General features: G+C 44.4%; 1 non-coding gene across 1 annotated transcript; it reads right to left on the bottom strand.

Moving 5' to 3' along the window:
* Positions 1-7,718: 7,718 nt before the first annotated feature.
* Positions 7,719-7,827, bottom strand: LOC120705275. The gene has a single exon (XR_005687864.1). It is a non-coding gene; the product is annotated as a small nucleolar RNA R71 (small nucleolar RNA).
* Between the last annotated feature and the right edge of the window lie 1,361 nt (positions 7,828-9,188).

Below are 9,188 nucleotides of genomic sequence, written 5' to 3'. Positions count from 1 at the left end.
CCACACCAAATCGGAGGGTCGTCGACGGGAATGCTTTGCTTGCCTCGGCAAGAATTCTCTTAAGCTAGCTCTCTCAAGAACTAAGCCTATACAAGTGCACAAAGCACTCTCTCAAAGCTTCTCACAAGCTAGATATGGCACTAAGCACTTCTAGGATGGTTGGTGATGGATCTTTGCTTGGGCAGCACTTTCTTCAGTTCTTGAGGCTTCCAACCATCTGCTGCAACCGGCCTTGGGGGGTATATACAGCCCACACACCCCAAAAGAGCCGTTGAAAAAGTGGCTGACAAAAAGCGCAAACACCAGTTAATCCGATGATTCACTTTGTGTCATCACCGGTTTAACCGGTGAACACCTTTTTCCAACTAGCCGTTATGCTTCAACGGCTACCTTGATCAACCGACGTAATTGACCGGTGAATGTAACTTCATCACTGGTTTAACCGGTGAATGTAGCTGTCCCAGAATTCCCGAAAAACCAACTCTCTGGACAACTACATCGATGTAATTGACCGGTGATTTAACAGTTCAACCGGTGTATGTTTTTCCTTGGTCTTCATCTGCCAATGCACCGACGTATGTCTTTTCTTTATCATCGGTTTAACCGGTGTATAGTTTTTCCTTTGGTCGTCATCTGCCAATGCACCGACGTATGTATTTTCTTTAGCGTCGGTTTAACCGGTGTATAGAAATGATTCTGTTTATCTCTTGATGGCTTTTTGCATTGAATCTTTGTCGGTTTCTTCAACTTTTTCTTCATGTTTTCATCCCTTGGACCTAAGGGCTGTATATAATCGTCCTTAACACACACGTTAGTCCAAGTGTTGGGTTGTCATCAAATCACCAAAACACATATTGAGGAAATATGGCAACCATGGCATGAGAGGCCATTTCCCTAAAAGGGGTCATTTTCCTTACATACTCGAGTGGATCCATTTTGGCCTTTATTGGGTGTAAGACCAAGGATCGACTTGAATATTTGTCTTCTGCCAACATGAGTGGTGAACTGAGTCAGAGCTCGGGCGAACCCATCCTAGCCTTTATTGGGTGTAAGGCCGGGGGTAAGCCCAATAGATGACTCGAGTCAGAGCTCGGGCGAACCCATCCTAGCCTTTATTGGGTGTAAGACTGGGGGTAAGCCCAATAGATGACTCATTTTAGTATTTGGCTTCTTTCAACACAAATAGTGAATTGAGTCAGAGCTCAGGCGAACCCATCCTAGCCTTTATTGTGTGTAAGACCGGGGGTAAGCCCAATAGATGACTTGATTGCTAGTTCGAGTAATTTGTGGTTGAGTCAGATCTCGGGCGAACCCATCATAGCCTTTATTGGGTGTAAGACCGGGGGTAAGCCCAATAGATGACTCGAGTCAGAACTTGGGCAAACCCATCCTAGTCTTTATTGGGGTAAGACCGGAGGTAAGCCCAATAGATGACTCGTTTGAGTAGCAGGCATGTCTAATTCCTTATTGGAAAGGATTTTGCTCGTGTTGGTGTTGACGGTGCTTAAGTTCCATTTTCACCCGTCAACTATACTCAATAATAAAGGAAAACTACATGCCTTACTCACATATTTGTATCACTAACCTTGCTCCATAGTTGTTTTCAAGTTTTGTACATTTCAGATGAGCAGGAGCGGAATAAGACGAAAACACGCAGCAAACGCCATACAACTACGCAGAATATCGCATCCGGCGTCACACCCTTACAAAGAGGGCCCACATGTCAGAGGTAACGGGGACTCCACGCAAGATGCACCAGAGGATAAGGATAAGGATCAAAGAATATAACATCCAACAGAAGATCAGGCCGAGAGGCTGCCAGGTGGGGTCGGCCGACCCCCTGGGTCGGCCGAACCTGGCCTGGTTCCCGTCCAGGTGTACTTCGAGGAGGAGTGGCTGCCAAGGCACCTGATCACCTTCCATATGTGCGTTGGCGGGAAACCGACCTCTAGAGCTATAAATAGGCCTCTCCTCCACCACCCCCCCCCCCCACACACACACACTTCATTCCATTATCTCCAAGAAGGCTCTCCTCTCTCTTGCTCTCTTAGCTAGGTAGTGGAGCTAGGCTAGTTCTCTTTAGCGAGCAAGTCGTCCTCGGGGTCATTGAGCAATCCTCAGCTCCTGGTATGGTTTTGTATCTGACTTGTCAGACTTCTATTCATAATATAAAGTTTTGCCATGGTTGCTTTGCTATCTTGATAGTTTATCAATCCATGCTTAGTTCGTTCATAAGTTATGGTACGGTCTTGGTTAGGCCAGATGATCTGGGTATGGATAGAGGTTCATTGTGCTTTCGGGCTTGCTCTAGTGTTTTACTCGTCCATCCGAAGGGTGGGAGACCTGAGGGCACTAGAGTAGTGACTTCATACACGAGCGAGGTGCTCGGATATGCGGGATCCTTCGGATATGATCATGCTCCACGGTGTGACTGGGGTAGACGGCAGGTGGTGACAGCCCGGTCCGTCCGGTGTAACAGCGGTGTTGTGTTTAGCATACTCTGCGACGTTTGGGTCCGGTGTAGGAGTTCATGCAAAGAGGTAACAGGACTGGATGTAATCCGGTGCGGGACCTTCTCCCAGCTATCCCATTTTCCTGGCACCTGCAGTCCTAACCATGATCTAACATGACCCCAGCTTTGGATAGAAGCACTAGGACACCTAACCTAGCCTAAGCTCTAGCTGACTTGACATAGGATAGAGTAGTTCTTTGTTTTATAGTTTCTCTCCTTTATTCCTTCCTCTTGGAGTGTGGATGTGTGCTGTGTTGCATTACCCTTGCTTATTCTTTATTTGTACTTACCCCTGTTAGAGTGATGAGCCCATGGCTCCTCAAGATGTTGCCGACAAGTCTAATGTTCTTTCAAATATAGCAGCCGGTAATTATTTGAAATCATCTTATGTTAAATTTGGAGCTTTATTTCTTGATGAGAAATATATTGCAAACATGGAGAAATTTATTGTCGATGGGTCGTCGCCTATCAGTTTTACAAGTGCAACAGTGAAGAAAGAAGAAAATATATCAAGCAAATATATCTATCTAGGCACCATGCGTGTGGATATAAATGCTAGTCATATCTAAGTACGTCCGTGCATTCATATTTGTTTATTTGAAAACATAGTTTGTTAAGTATGGACATTAGTATTCTGGCCGCATTAGTTTATTGTTTTTGGGTCATGGTGCCTGCGTGCACTTGTGTGGTTGAACCTGGTTTTGGGCTCGTGGAGTCCAGGTGCCTGCGCGCACATTAATAAAAGCCCAGGGCCGCCATGTAAGGGGAGATTAGATTGGATTTTATTTGTGTCTCTTGTTTAGGGTTTTTCCTACGAACAGCGAGACGCCGTCCGATCTCATCTACCTTGCCGATTCTTCTGGATCGTGATTGGGAGCGTGATCAGGATTGTTTTCTGGGTGCGCTGCTCCGGATTCTTCAGTGGATCCCCATCTTCTGATCGTGGTTCGTCGTGGCCGCGTGTGGAAGAACTATCTAGGGTTTGGTTTGCATCATCTGCTATAAGCCGATTCCTTTCTATCTTTACTATTCCCTGTGTTGGTGATCTGACAGACTATCCTTGTACTGGATTATACTGCTACATCTTGTTAGCCTCTGTGGTTGTTCGTGAGAATTATTGACGCAAGTCTTGATCTGTCCTGCTTTTGGCTGCGTGCTGTGGTGATTAGAGAGGCAAATTAAATAATATTCATACTATCTCCGTGAGATATCAGTGACGTATTTGGCCACTTGCTAGTTGCATCTGTTCAACACGTATGGAGTGAATCTTGATTATTATTTCTGCTGCGCCTGCATATATCTATATAATCTGACAAGGGCGTGTGTTGCTATATCAAGGGCAAGGATAATTATTGATCATTTGCTATACTAGGGAGAAAAAATCAGAGAAGTTTTAGCTCGTAATTTTGTACCGTGAAAGATTTGGGCACATCTTTGGACAGCGTAGCCGTGTCATTATCAGTTGGTATTCAGAGACAGGTTGTTCACGGTACTTTGCTAATTTTTTATGATGGATTACTCTTTTGACATATACCTTGAGTTTGTGCCGATGTTGTATGCAACAACCTCTCCGTCAGAATACTATGAGTGGGAGGATGCTATAATACATTGTTATAGTATTGGTGAATTGCCGTTAAACCAGCTGGCAAATTTGGCTAAACAAAGCTTCTCTTTTTCTGTGTCATTATGGTTCCGAAGAATGCAGATGGAACATGGTGATGACTATTGCACTTCTTGGTATGCGATGAAGGAGGTCTTACGGCGACGATTTGCTCCTCCTCTTGAGCCAGAGAAGAATATATTATCAAGTAGTGGGAGTTCTGATTTTGTTGCTTCTGAATTTTCTTCTGCTACACCATTTGAGAAGAATAATTCTACTAACCAACCAGCTATCATGGGATTGCCTAGTGATATTCCTACAGCCACATCCATTGTTGGAGAAGATGTCCCATTGAATACTAGTATTTCAGATATTTCTTCTCCACTTGAGCAGCAGGCTAGAGTGCCTGAGCAAATCTCTATTGATGAGCGGGTGGATCTTTCTTTAGCATCAGGGCTGCATGCTACTGTTTCTTCTTGTGATACTCAGCCTGACATTAAAATTGATGATAATGATGTTGCATCAAATGGGTTATCTATGATGGCACGGGAAGTTCATAGTGATGGTACTACTATTGATATGAGAGGGCAGCGATCTAATATATTTCACTCGGAATGCCAAGTTCATGATAAGGTATGCAAGCTAATTATTGATGGTGGTAGCTTCACTAATGTTATTAGCTCAGATTTAGTACATGCCTTGTCATTATCTACATGGAGGCTTCCTACGCCTCGTTACATGCAATGGATGAATCAAAGTGGCACGCTGAAAATTACTCATAGAGCGAGAGTAAAATTTTCTATTGGAAATTATATGGATACAGTAGATTGTGCTGTTGCGCCGATGAGTGCATGTCATTTGTTGTTGGGAAGACCATGGCAGTTTGATGTTGATGCAACACATGGTGGTCGTTCCAATAATTATTTTTTTGTGCACAAGGGAGTTCATCATGTGCTGAAACCAATGCCGGAGAGTGCTATTAAGGCTGTCATTTTTCCTAATGTGAAAGTAAAGAAAAAGGTTGCTGAAATTGTCCCAAAGTCGAGGACGACTTTGCTTCAAGGGACGGAGAATGATGTGAATATTCCTACTTTTGTTGCTGCTAGTGAGTCCGTGATTCGTTGCAAGGAGCCAGTTAAATCACCAATGCAATTTGGTTCTATCTCTAATAATATTTTTGGAAACAATGTAGTGATGACAAGAGGCATTCTTGCTGCAAAGAAGATTCTCGACATCAATGCTCAACTGAATGAACCATCAGAACATGATATAACCATCAAAGGGAATTCTTTTGTTATTATTCATTATTTGGGTGAATCATGTGATGCTAGTAAATCTCATATACAGTTTGGCTCTCTTCCTAATTTTGTGGGACACCACAGCAAGAAAGATGAAAATATAATATTTACAAAGATGAAGAAGCCTGTTGAGATTATGCCAAAGCCGAGGACGGCTTTGTTTCAAGGAAGGGAGGATGATGAGCCCATGGCTCCTCAAGATGTTGCCGACAAGTCTAATGTTCTTTCAAATATAGCAGCCGGTAATTATTTGAAATCATCTGATGTTAAATTTGGAGCTTTATTTCTTGATGAGAAATATATTGCAAACATGGAGAAATTTATTGTCGATGGGTCGTCGTCTATCAGTTTTACAAGTGCAACAGTGAAGAAAGAAGAAAATATATCAAGCAAATATATCTATATAGGCACCATGCGTGTGGATATAAATGCTAGTCGTATCTAAGTACGACCGTGCATTCATATTTGTTTAATTGAAAACATAGTTTGTTAAGTATGGACATTAGTATTCTGGCCGCATTAGTTTATTGTTTTTGAGTCATGGTGCCTGCGTGCACTTGTGTGGTTGAACCTAGTTTTGGGCTCGTGGAGTCCAGGTGCCTGCGCGCACATTAATAAAAGCCCAGGGCCGCCATGTAAGGGGAGATTAGATTGGATTTTATTTGTGTCTCTTGTCTAGGGTTTCTCCTACGAACAACGAGACGCCGTCCGATCTCATCTACCTTGCCGATTCTTCTGGATCGTGATTGGGAGCGTGATCAGGATTGTTTCCTGGGTGCGCTGCTCCGGATTCTTCAGTGGATCCCCATCTTCTGATCGTGGTTCGTCGTGGCCGCGGGTGGAAGAACTATCTAGGGTTTGGTTTGCATCTTATTGTAAGCTGATCCCTCTATCTATTGCTGCTACTATTTGAGTATTAATCAGAGAAAATTATTTGGCACTACCGATACATTCATCTGTGGAGTTTAGTTGGTTCAGCATCCTATATTCTACTTAATACCTGGTCTAGCTGCTGAACTTATCGGATCTTGAATTAAATTGATTGACAATACATTTGTTTGGCTGCCAAGAAGGATTGTTTTGCTGTCGTCATCCTCCAACTAATTAATATCCTGCTGTGGTCGTGAACAAGATTGATATCTTATATTTGTTTATTGTGGGTTTTCTTTGCTACTGCTCGCGTTAGCCTGAGAAGGAATTTTAGCTGCTGGATGTTGTTTGTTGGCCAGAAATATTCTACTTGAGAATTTAAGGGGAGTTAAATTTCATTAGTACAGTGAAAGATTGGGCAAACTCTTGGACAGCGTAGCCGTGTCCTTATCATAGAGTATTGCCTATTGTTTGAGGCACAATGTCATGGTTAATGTTGAGTACAATACCTTTGCCACTGCCGTCCTTTGGGACACAAATAAATAACGATACCCTTATTCTCCGGGTGAAATGCTACAACGGTATATCCGTGCGCTTGCGGATCCATCTGTAATCGTATTGATTATACCACGAGAGTGGCACCCCTTGAGTGCAGTTGCTAGGATTGGTTCGGCGCCCTCATTTCTAGTGATTGCACTAAGGACTACCAACAGGCATTTCTGGCCCTGTTGCTAAGGATTAACCATTACTAGTGATTACGCTAAGAAATGTCAACAAGCATTTTTAGCGCCGTTGCCGGGGGACGGCATGTGAACAAAAATATTGTGCTGATATTAACTTAGACCTTGTACTCAGGATATAGTCTTTACTCTTTCAGCCTAATGTCACTTTATGTCTTCTTTTATTTTTTATTTGAAAGAAGACAGGGGTAGTGTATGACTGGTTTCTCCCTGCCGGAAAACTACACAAACAACCCAGAGAGGCTCGTGAGAAGGGCACGACCTCGCGTCGTTCCTCCTCTCGCTATCCTCCCGGCACAGGAACCCATTTTGGAAGCACCACTCATTCTTGAGGCTATGGCTAAAAAGACTCTCCGCGAGTTCTCCGTCCCCTCCACCAACAATGTGGCCACTGGCCCCCAACATCAATGTCGGGGACGTGAACTTCGAGCTCAAATCAAGCCTCATCAACATGGTGCAGGCTAGCCCATTCTGTGGCAAGCCAAATAAGGATGCAAATGCATATTTGCATAATTTTCTGGAGCTCTGCGACACCGTTGTCATATGGGGTGTCGCCGCCGATGTTGTCAAGCTTCGTCTGTTTCCCTTTTCCCTCCTGGGGAAGGAGAAACAGTGGTTTTATAAAGAAAAGGACATCAACACCTGGGCCAAATGCTCCAAGGCGTTCCTCGCAAAATTCTTCCCGCTGGGCAAAACAAATGCCCTACACGGGAGAATTTCAAGTATCCAGCAGACAGGGATGGAATCCATCCTAGAAGCTTGGAAGAGGCTGCAGGAATACATCCTGGCCTGTCCTCATCATGGCATGGACGAGTGGCTCGTCCTGCAAAGCTTCTACAACGGGCTCACAATGACATCTCGAGCCAACATTGATGCTGCTGCTGGAGGAGCCTTCCTCGACCTGACTATCGCCAAAGCAAAATAATTGGTCGAGAAGATGGTCTCCAATCAGTGGTGGAGCGATGAATGAATCCAACCCCATACAAAAGGCATGCATACCATCAAAGAGACCGATATGATTGCCGTGAAGCTGGACCCCCTAATCAAGAAGATGGAGGAAGGGAGCAAACAACCGATCCATGCTCCTGTTTACGCCATGGGTTCGCACTTCACGTGCGAAGTCTGTAGTAATTAAGGACACTCGGGGAACGACTGCCCCGAAACCCGTGAAGACTGCGCCTACCTCAACAACAACAACAACAACAACAACAATGGGTACCAACCACAACAAGGAGGCCAGGGGTGGAACCAGCCACGTCCACCTTTTCAGGGAGGTAATAACTACAATCCTTCTTATAATTCGAATTTCAATTCAAACCAACCTCCCTTGAGAGAACTTATTCTTGGCCAAGTTAAAATCAACAAAAATATAAATAAAAAGCTTTTGGCCAATGATAAATCCCTGGAAAGTTTAAATGTTAAGCTTTAAGCTTTGTCTTCTACTCTTAAAAACCAGTTAAGTTTCAACAAAATGATTGAAACCCAGCTTGCACAAATTGCTGCTTCATTACCTACTGTTGAGAGCGGGAAGATCCCGAGGCAACTCGAGTCTCCTATTGAAAATTTTAGCATGGTGTCTACCAGACAGGGTAACTCGTCCCGGAGGCCACCACGCAATAACCATGCAGGTAGGTACAATCCCCCAAGGAACGACATTTGGGATGGCATGGTGGCAGCGGTGCAAGAGGATCCAGGGGTCCCCATGATCAGCTGCTCGATCTACATCAAACACTTCGAGCGATGCCTATGCGATATAGGGGCAAGCGTGAATATAATGCCCAAGGTAATATATAAAACACTTGAATATCCTGCTCTTTCCCCAACAACTATGCTCGTACAGCTTGCAGATTCAACCATTCGGTATCCCGAAGAGATAGCCGAACACGTTTTTGTACGAGTACGAGATTCCTTCGTCCTTGCCGACTTTGTGGTAATGGATATGGAGGGCGACCTCGGAGTCGACCTCGTACTTGGGCGACCTTTTCTAAGGTCTGCCAAGGAAAGGATCGATGTCGGAAAGGGAGAAATCCATTTCCGTGTCGGAAGGGAGGATATGTTTTTCAAGTTCAAGAAGAAGGAAGAGCAGCGCTTCATGATCCAACAAGACAGTGAAGGGCAAGCACTCTGTGGTGCACCAGAACCCCGGCCAGAACAACGACCCTCCGCAC

The sequence above is a fragment of the Panicum virgatum genome, chromosome 4K, assembly GCF_016808335.1.
Source record: "Panicum virgatum strain AP13 chromosome 4K, P.virgatum_v5, whole genome shotgun sequence".
Taxonomy (NCBI): Eukaryota; Viridiplantae; Streptophyta; class Magnoliopsida; order Poales; family Poaceae; genus Panicum; species Panicum virgatum.
This window is presented reverse-complemented; position numbering and strand designations above follow the sequence as displayed.